The sequence below is a fragment of the Carlito syrichta genome, unplaced genomic scaffold, assembly GCF_000164805.1.
Source record: "Carlito syrichta isolate Samal-C Ts95f unplaced genomic scaffold, Tarsius_syrichta-2.0.1 Scaffold305878, whole genome shotgun sequence".
NCBI classification, from domain to species: Eukaryota; Metazoa; Chordata; class Mammalia; order Primates; family Tarsiidae; genus Carlito; species Carlito syrichta.
In genome coordinates this window covers 384,390-395,348 of record NW_007249974.1, presented here as the reverse complement: position 1 = coordinate 395,348, position 10,959 = coordinate 384,390, and the positions used below count along the sequence as shown (strand labels likewise).

The 10,959-nt window shown below is 33.7% G+C and overlaps 1 long non-coding RNA gene across 1 annotated transcript in view; it reads left to right on the top strand.

Moving 5' to 3' along the window:
• Nucleotides 1–9,982, top strand: part of LOC103265196 — a 33,281-nt gene extending 23,299 nt beyond the window's left edge. Inside the window, exons 4-5 of the long non-coding RNA XR_504620.2 lie at nucleotides 6,027–6,108; nucleotides 9,484–9,982. This is a non-coding gene — a long non-coding RNA (uncharacterized LOC103265196). The remainder of the gene's footprint in view (nucleotides 1–6,026; nucleotides 6,109–9,483) is intronic.
• Nucleotides 9,983–10,959: the final 977 nt, after the last annotated feature.

Here is a 10,959-nt window from a genome sequence, read left to right as displayed (position 1 = left end):
TTTTTTTTTTTTGAATCAGAGTCTCCCTCTGTCACCCAGGCTAGAGTGCAGTGGCACACTCATGGCCACCACAGCCTCAACCTTCTGGGCTCAAGTGATCCTTCTACTTCAGCCTTCCAAGTAGTTGGAACCACAGGCGTGCACCACCACACCTGGCAAGTCTTTTGATTTATTTGTAGAGACGAGGTCTTGCCAAATTGCCCAGACTGGTCTCAAACCTGTAGGCTCAGGCAATCCTTTCACCTCCAGTTCCCAAAATGCCGGGATAACATGCGTGAGCCTCCGCGCCTGGCTATGGTGAGCTTTGATTAAGCCACTGCACTCCAGCCTGGGTGACAGAGTGAGACCCTGACTCAAAAGAAAGAAAGAAAAATTTTTTAATTTTAAAACTTTTGTACACTGAAGGCCACTTTCAATAACAAAGTGAAAAGGCAGCTCTTAGAATGGGAGAAAATATTTGCAAGTCATATGTCTGGTAAGGGGTTAATGTCCAAAATATATGAAGAACTCAAGAAACAACCTGGTCAAAAAGTGGGCAAAGGACTTCAATAGACATTTTTCTTAAAAAAAGATATACAAATAGCCAATAAACACAAGATGCTCTGCATTACCTAATATCTAGGGAAATGGAATTGAAAATCACAGTGAGGTACCACTTCATTCCTGTTAGGATGGCTATTTAAAAAAAAAAAAACCAAAACCACAAATTAAGTGTCGGCAAGGATGGGAAAAATTGGAACCCTTGTAAATTGGTGAGAATGAATGTTGGTAAAATGGTGTACCCACTTTGAAGACAGTATGGCAGTTCCTCAAAAAAAAATTTTTTTTTTTCTTTTTTTAGTTGGAGTCTCACTCTGTCACCCAGACTGGAGTGTAGTGGCCGCTCCCGGCCACTGCAACCTCGACCTGCTGGGCTCTGGCGATCCTTCCACCTCAGCCTTCCAGTAGCTGGAACTATAGGCGTGTGCTACCACACCCGGCTAATTTTTTGATTTATTGTAGAGATGAAGTCTCGCCAAGTTGCCCAGGCGGGTCTCGAACCCGCGGGCTCAGGCAATTCACTCACCTCAGTCTCCCAAAGCACGGGATTACAGGCTGAGCCACCGAGCCCAGCTAGAAAATTAAAAATAGAATTATATAATCTAGGAATTTCACTTTGGGGTATATAGTATCCCAAAAAAAGTGAAAGAAGGATTTCAAAGATATATTAGTATACAATGTTCATAGCGTATTTATAGTAGCCAAAAGATGAAAACAACCTAAACATCCATCATTAGATGGATAAATAAAATGTAGTATGCACACACAATGGAAAAATATTCAACTCTAAAGAGGAAAGAAATTGTGATGTATGCTACAATGTGGATGAACCTTGAAAAAGTTATGCTAAGTGAAAGAAACCAGAGATACCTAGAATAGGCAAATTCATAGAGACAGAAAGTAGAATGGTGGTTTACTAGGGCTGAGGGCTGGGGACAATGGGCAGTTAGTGTTTAAACAGTATCACTTGGGGATGATGACAAAGGGAGATGGAGGCTGATGACAGTTGCACAACAGTGTAAACATACTGCCACAGAAGTGTACACTTAAACTGGTTAAAATGATCAATTTTATAAATATTTAACCACAATTTAAAAAATACAAGTTGACCCTCAAACAACATGGGGATTAGGAACACTGATGCCCACACAGTTGAAAATTCATGTATAACTTTTGACTTTCCCAAAACTCAACTACCAAATAGCCTACTTTAGACCAGAAGCCTTACCAATAGCATAGCAGTCAATTCACACATATTCTGTATGTATATTATATACTGTGTTTTTACAGTAAAAGAAAGCTAGAGAAAAGAAAATGTTATTAAGCAAATCATAAGGAAGAGAAAATATAATTACTGTTCATTAAGTGGAAGTGGATCATCATGGTCTTCATTTTCTTTTTTTTTTTAATTATAAAGATGTGGGATACAATTCAGGGTTAGTTGATAGAGGAAGGGCTGGTCTTGTTAGAGGTGTTAGAGGCAAAAGGCAAAAAGGAAAAGCAGGAGAAGCAGGTATACTTGGTGTAACTTTAGAGAAATACATTATAATTTCTGTCTGATGTTTTTGCTTTTTCATTTTTCATAAGATGTTTCTGTACATTACCAGTCTTCCCCTTATCGTTTTTCTTTAGTTTCAGTGCCCCTCCCCCTTTTTTCTGAGTTGGAGTTTCACTCTGTAGGCTAGGCTGGAGTGCAGTGGCACACTCACAGCCACCCCAGCCTCGACCTGCTGGGTTTAAGCAATCTTTCCACCTCAGCCTTCCAAGTAGCTGGGACTATAGTTGTGCACCACCACTCCTGGCTATTAAGTGCCCATATTATAGAAGGGTCCTTGTTGTAAAAGAAGTCAAAAGCAGCCTGGAATAATTGAATAATCATTTGGTTGGATTGTGTAATGTCCATTTGTTTTCTGACACTGCTTCTACGTTGTCGTTATCATCATCATCTGGCACTGCTTCAAAAGCACACATCTCTATCAAGTTGTCTTCTGTTAATTCCTCTGGTGTGGTATCTATTAGCTCCTGAATTTTTCCAAGATCATATTTTGAAACCCTTCTCCAACCTTTTTTTGTCATAGCCACAATATCTCTTAAGATTTCTTTGATTGGTTTTGTCATAATTCCTGTGAAGTCATGTACATCTGGACACAGTTTTCTCCAGCAGGAATTTATTGTTTCAGGCTTGGGGGCTTTCACAGCTTTTTCTGTAACAACAATGGTGTTTTCAGTTTCTCCTGTAATCCTTCCAGACTTTCATGATGTTCTCCCTATTCTCATAGACTACGTGTATAATGACCATTAAAGGTCCTTATGACCCTCTGATCTAGAGGGTGAATTAGAGACATGTTTAGGGCAAATAGACCACTTTGAACTCATGGGGTTCTGGGTGTCCAGGAGCACTGTCCAATATCAGAACAACTTTAAAAGACCTTATTGGCAAGGTACTTGTTGACCTCAGAGACAAAGCATCAGTGGAACCAATCCAACAGAAAGTGTTCTTGTTATCTGTGCCTTCATGTTGTACAACCAAAAGACTGGTACCCGGTTTTTGTTTGTTTTTTCATGGCTCAGGAATTAGGAACTTATAGATAAGGGCAGTCCTGATTACATTTGCACAAAACAGTGGAGGCCTATTCCTTTTTGCCTTAAATCTAGTGGCTCATGCCTATAATCCCAGCACTTTGGGAGGCTGAGGCAAAAGGATTTCCTGAGCCCAGGGGTTCAAGACCAGCCTGGGCAACTTGGCGAGACCTTGTCTCTACAATAAATCAAAAAAATTAGCCAGGTGTGGTGGCACATGCCTGTGGTTCCAGCTACTTGGAAGTCTGAGGTGGAAGGATCACCTGAGCCCAGCAAGTCGAGGCTGAGGTGGCCGTAAGTATGTGATTACACTCCAGCCTGGTGACAGTGAGACTCCAACTCAAAAAAAAAAAATCCTGGCGCTTGCTTCTCTTCCTTACTAATTAATAACTTTGTGGCATTTTCAGCATAGGACACTTTTTATCTGCATTAAAAACCTGTGTAGGTAGATACTCTTTCTCAATAATTTTCTTCTCTCTTTTTTTTTTTTTTTTTTTTTGGTAATAATTTTCTTAAGAGAGTCTGGGAACTGTGCTGCAGCCTCCTGGTTGACAGGAGCTACTTCTCCTATTATCTTGATGTTTTCTTAAGCCAAACCTCTTTCTGAAATTATCAAGCCATCCTTTACTGGCATTCAGTTCTTCAGCTTAAGATCCTTCCCCTTCCTGTAAGTTGTCACCTAATGACTTTGCTTTTTCTCAAATCATATTAGCGTCTATAGGTCTGCAAAACTATACCCACATAAAAGCTGCATTTTTAATATGAGGTATTTCACAAAAAGTACATTTTCATAACTGTTGGTGTAGCTACAACTGGCTTAATGAATAGCCTTTTGTTTTTTTAACTGATTTGTACACTGGATTCATTTATCTTGAAATGGTGGCCAACTACAGCCGCAGACCCTATCTATAGTACATATCAAACAATTCCATTTTTTCTTGTAATGTCATGATTTCTCTGCTTCTTTGGAGCACCTGAAGCATCATAAGTGACACTGTGAGTGTCATGGTCTTATTCAAGATTAAATGGTATTGCATTAAAAATGGTAAAAACTATACAAGAACCACAAAAGATCACTGTTTACTGTGATACACCGTGTACTAGAGAAACTGTTCACACAGAGATGATTAGCATCACACAGCAATGTAAGCAGGTACTCAGAACATTTGAACTCACCACAATAACAACAGGAGGTGACTACAAAATTCTTACAGTAGTACACTAGGAACTACACTTAATTTTATGCAGTTATGGCTTAATATTGCATCTTTACATTTATTTACATTTCTCTACTGCAAATGGTGCTATGTACATAACTATATAAATGAGTTTTAGTAAACTTTATAATTTGTATATATTTTATGATAGTAAATGATAAAGTAGACTAGTATCTACAAATATTTTATGCATTCATGGCACACCTTTTAAAAAATTTTTTAGATATTTGTAGGCTATACAGTCTGGAATTTTCTCAAATTGTTGCAAATCTCCAAAAAATGTTTAGTATAAGTAGGAAAAATTGCATATAAATGGTCTTGTGCAATTCAAACCCATGTTGTTCAAGGGTCAACTGTAATAATAAACAAGAACATTCTTGCTGTGGACATTTTTGAAAAGATTTGTAAAACATTGCCATAAATGTCATATTTATTTTTTTCAAGTTTGACATTTTTGGCTTAATTGAAAATATGTGGACTTTGCATGAAAAGGAAAAAGGAAGAATTGAAAATTAAATAACCCAATTGATTTTCTTTTTATTTGGGAATAGTTTAATGTTTGGAATAATTGTTTGTATATCTGTTGGAAAATATGTGGTCTGGAACAATTACATACATGTTTCATGATTTTGTGTCTTACAATTTAAGTGATTTTAAATTCTGAGAAGGGACTGTGCATTTGGTACCTTAGTGTACCAATTAATGTAATAACTGAGACAGTGCCTGGTACATAGTAGGTGTCCAGTAAAAATATTTGTTAAATAAAATAATTTGTATACATAGCCTTTTGTATTTGAAAATATGTTTGCACTTTTATTTGGAAAGTGAGAGGGAGCCTAAAGGATCTTTCCTTAATGTAACTGATTAAATACAAATTTATGTTATGTATTTCTCAAGTAATTGCAAACATTTATCTTGGTTACATTTTCAAAATGGTACAGAAACTTGAGACAGTAAAAAAGTGGAGTAATATGTGAAACACAGGTTGCTTTAGATAGGGGATTAGCTACATATGTTTTTTATTAATGGGAAAATACTCAGAAAAAATAATGTGAAAAATATGACAGTGGTTTTTATAAACAAGTATTAGAATGGAGGCAGATTTCAGTGCTTTGGTTGCATACCACACCTTATTGGTCTATGATAGAAGTAGCATAGCCTTTTGAATTATGAGAAAACTGGTTGTCAAGGCTTGCGCTAGAGTGGTAGTAGTTTTCTGATATATCTCTTTTAGAGAGAAAGAAGGAATTTCACTCCTACATCTGAGTAAGCAGAAACTATTTAGAGGTATACTTCCTTGTCTATGAATGGAGTGAAAATAGATAGGACATAGAAAAATCAAGAGCTATAGGATTCCTGTATTTCTTATCTCAGGGTATCAAATTAACTGGTTATTCCAAGGCTTTATATACTAGAATTACTTATTATAGTAAATCATATCCAACTCTAAGAGAAAAACGATTCTAATACCATGATAAATGTTGAGAGTATAGTAATATTCACATTTTTTAAAATAACAAATTACCTAAGAGAATTGGTTTGGAGCTTTGTATATTTTTTACTATATTTAGAATTAAAATATTCCATATGACATTTAGTCTTTTTCTTTAAAAGTAAATTTGCATTTTGCTAGCTTAAGTTTATTGAAACTGAGCTCTTGTCATTTCATGTTTTTTCCTTGACTTGAAGTCTTACCTACTTGATGAAGATGTCATCTGAAAAGTATACTGCAAGGAACAACACGTTATTTATTAATTCTGCTTTTAGCAAGGTAAAGACCAAATTTTGAAAATTTACTTTTTTGCTTATATAAGAAGTAACTTCATATAATAAATACATTCAAAAGTTTAATTAAATTTCTAACTGTATTTCCTTATTAAGTTGACACAGGAAAAAAAATGTTTTTCTTTACCTCCTATTATTATTGTCTTTCCTAACCTGTAGCACTGTGCTAGGCATATAGTAGACTTTTGTTAAGTTTTTGTGTAGTAATAAATTTTACTATGCTACTTAAAGTATTCTAAAAAATAATAATGCATCTTATATCAATGTTATAATCTTTAAAGGTTGGCTTTTTACATGCATTCTCTTTTTTCTAAAAGAAAATATTTTTTGTATTCTTTAGGTGCTAATGTGTGTTTTAAAAAAAAAACAAAACCTTGGAGTAAAGTAGCAGCACATAATGGTTTGTGGATTTTGAAAAGGTGCAGGCCATATTGTGCTGCCTCAAAAATACAAGGATCTGATCTTCTGAAGAAAATATATATTTTTTTCTTCATAGCTCTTATGATAGCAATGTCAGCAGTGCCTTAGCAGCACGTAAATATTGGCGTTAAGATTCTAAAATTATCTCCAGTATTAACTGTGCTGCTGAAGTAAGGTTGGCCATACTCTACAGTTATATTATAATGTATGTTAATGTTGCTGATGTGTTTTCAGTTTTATTGATAATGTGTTTTCAGTATGATTGAAAATCTTGTGCTTAGTATGATTCTGTAAAAATGATATTAACTTTTCAGATGTATTGTGTCTCTTAAAATAGCATAATTGCAACTTATAATAATTGTGTTGAATGCCATGACAACTTTCTTGAAAGAGCTTATGCGATATCAGAGGAATTTATTTTACTGCACATTTATGCTCAATATAGATATTCAGATTTTTTACTTAATACAAATACTAGCTTTCCTTTTGTTTTGGTTACTTTTAAAATATTTGCTCATCTCACAGTTAAAGTATAAAATATGTTATGCATTTTAAACAGAACTTAGAAGTAAATTTTTAGTAGTGCTCGAAACATTTCTTGATAAATGAAGGGAGGAAAGCATCAAAATGTGTTAACTAAATTTCTAAAATTATGGGTCTCAAAATGCACTTATAATCTTAACTTTAAAGGTAGGGAAAACCTCACAGATGACCAATCAATTCATTGAATAGCAGAGGAACAGAACGTCAAATAATTTGCTGCAGATGACAGATTAGGATCTTAATCATATGTCTTCTAACTTTATTAGAATATACTGCTTTTTCTTGTTTTTATTAAAATGTTTTTTTAAATCCTTAGACATATATTTTTGTTTGACAAATCAGAAATATGAAGATCTTGTTTACTTTTTTATATCCAATATTTAACTTTATTTTAGAGTAAGGCCAAATTTGGATTTTAGTTATTAATTTTGTAGATATGTTAAATTAATTAACTCAGAATGAAACTGGTTTCTTTTCCTTATTTGTGGTGTTTTAAGTCATTTGATTAAAAAATTATGTCAGGATAAGATGAGTATGTTTGTGTAGTGTATCATAGCGTTACTATTATTTGCTACAAGGAGTATTTTATTATTTTCAATTGTAACCATGCAGAAAATCTAAAAAGCGGTTCTTAATTAACACTTTCTGATCATAATTGCCTATTTTGGAAGCCCCACAAATATTTCATATGTAATTTAAGAAATTGTATTCAAGGGCCAAGGGACCTTCTGTTTAAATTCTATTTTGAGGGTAAAATATTATATTAAACAAAACTCTCATTTTTAAGAACAATTTCACTTTTTTTCAGCAATTTTTTTGTTTCCCAAAAGAAAAAAAAATACACACACACACTGCTAGTCTTTACATAGAAATATTGCATCAGGGCTTTTAAAAATTATTTATCAAGCTCTTAACCTGTTCATATTATTTCAACAATTAAATGGAAGACTCTATCAAATATATAATGTTTGGTTCCACTAAAATATTCTAGGACTTAACACACAGATTCTTAGAAATGTTTGTTGAATGAACTATAAGGTTTGTCCAATGTACTGTCAATATTTTTCAAAACAACCCAGGAGTTAGGTTTTGTTGTTGTTGTTCTTGTGTTCCTAAAGTCAGATTTTAGAAAATTATATTTGTCTTCTAAATGATCAAAAACCCCTGCGTTTTACATTTATCAGGTGAATCTTTATGTCTAAATGTTCCTGGTGTGAAGAAGGATCATTTGAGCTATTATATAGCTAAACAAGAACTTTTTCTTGTTTTTAATCCTGATAATGGATTAAAGAAAAATTGAAATATTTGGGGAGTAAGGAAATATAGAAAAAATGTTGCATTAAAACTTATTGTAGTAGTATGCGATTATTTTCCGGTCTCTTAGAAAAGAGAAAATAACCTGTTAATATCTAATGAAAGATATGTTTGGAAAACTCTCAATAAGACTAGAAGTGAATAATACACTTCTATCGTTTTGAGTAATTTTGAAACACGTAATGAGCCAATACTAAAATAGAAGTACCTTTTAGCCTTTAATCTTAATGTAGCTTTTCACTTTGCAAAAAATAATACTTATATGTGGCTGTATATTTTTATTTTTTTCCATCTTCTCTGGGAAAACAAATTTAATCCTTTTTGTTCAGGTTTCTTTTTAAATCAATGCCAATATTGAGCATCTTTTGGGGGGGCTATGAGTCTCACTCTGCCCAGGCTGGAGTGCAGTGGCACACTCACGGCCACCTCAGCTTCAACCTGCTGGGGCTCGGGTGATCCTTCCACCTCAGCCTTCCAGGTAACTGAAACCACAGGCACGCGCCTCTATGCCTAGCTAATTTTTTTATTTATTGCAGAGACAAGTTCTCGCCAAGTTGTCCAGCCTGGTCTTGAACCCTTGGGCTCAAGCAATCCTCTCGCTTCAGCCTCCCAAAGTGCTGGGATTACAGACTTGAGCCACCATGCCTGGCTAATATTGAGCATCTTAAATCTGCTTCTTGAATATGAACTTGAGCTTGGAGCTAACTCAGAGGACTTCAGGAGAGCATCCAGGAAGAGTATTAAATTTGAATCATATATTCAAATACAAATCTCACAAGATTACACAGATTAATACATGATAGATTTTAAAACTTGGCCATAGATTCTGAAAAAAAAAAAAAAGTTATAAACTAAATTCCAAATTTACCATTATTTTCTTTAGTGAATTATATATCTTTTGGAGTATTACAGAGTTACAGGTGTTTTTAAGTCACTAAGTGTCATTACTGATACATGTACAGGTTAGCCATACTTGGATTAGCAAAATTATACTTTCATAAACAATTATCTCTCTCTAGTTAATGTATCTATTTATTTAGAATTTGACATTCTAAATCAAATTGTATTTTTTTTCCTTTTGCAGGTGGATAATTACTATTCCTTCCTCATGGAAAAAGTTTTATTCTAAATGTTATTTCTCATTGAATATTATTTAAAAAGAGAAAGATTAATATTCTAAACTTTTGAGATAGATTTTGGCTCTAGTAAGTATTTAGATATATCACTTACATATCTGGGAGAAGAAATAAGAGACCATCATCAATATAGTCCCATCTGCTAAAAATTTTATTTTATTCATGTCAAGGGAGTACTTAAAACTTGTTTTATTACTAAAAACTTGAGCTGCATTTTTAATGCAGAACTAACTCCTCCACCAGAAATGTAAGAGTTTGTGTTCTTACTTTGTTTATTTATAAAATACATTCCAGTTACTTCTTTTGTCTTTTTCTTTAAGGCTATATGCAATGAAAAATACATTGACAAAATGTTTAAACCCTTTATGTTAAATTACTGTGCAGGATGACAAGTTGTTGTTTTTGTCTTTATTATGCTGAAATTAAATTCAATGTTTATAATTCCTATTTGGGCTTATTTCTTGATTTTTTTAACACATAGAATTCATGCAAAAACTTCATGAGTGTAACAACTTAGCTCCCTTAATTCTGTTGAACTTTGAATACCTGGTATTTTTCTTGTGATTGAACCTTGTGTTTTGAAGAAGTGTAAACTATCTGAAAAATCTTGTCATTATATTTATCATATGCATTAGGGCTAGATTTTATTTGAGAAATTCTACTGACCAAAAAAAATTTTCAAGTCACTTTTATTAATTATTGAATGTATTTCATATATCTTTTATAACATAACTTACTTTTATCTACTTAGCATGGATGATTCTATTAAAGAATATCTTTAAGGAGTGGTAGAAACTTTGTTTCATAGTTTGCTTATTTTCTTATTCTGTAATCTTTGGGAATGCTTACACTTAGGGATTTAACAGTTTCAGAGATAGTTCTTAGAGTAACACTAACATGTTTTTTCTCTTTGGACTTAATACCTATGATATTAACTATAGGGTAAATTTTTTAAACTTTCCATGTCATTAGTCAAAAATACCATTTTAGTATGAAGCAATGAAGTCTAATACTTGTTTTTCTGTAGTTGAGAAAGTTTAAATACCCTCTTTTATTAAAAGAATTTGTAAATCCTATGTTATTCTACATAGATTTTTATATCAATTTGTTTATATTTTTATTATTGTCTTTTCTATGTTACTTGACAAGCAGCATTAAAAATAGACTTGAGGCCAGGCATGGTGACTCACACCTATAATCCCAGCATGTTGGGAGACCAAGGCAGGAGGATTACTTGAACCTAGGAGTTTGAGACTAACCTGGGCAACATAGCAAGACCTCATCTCTTTAAAAAAAATAAAAAATAGATGGGCATGGTGGCACGTGCCTGTAGTTCCAGATACTCAAGAGGGTGAGAAGGATCAAGGATCTCTTGAGCCCAGGAGTTTAAGACTGCAGTGAACTCTAGTTGTACTACTGCCTTC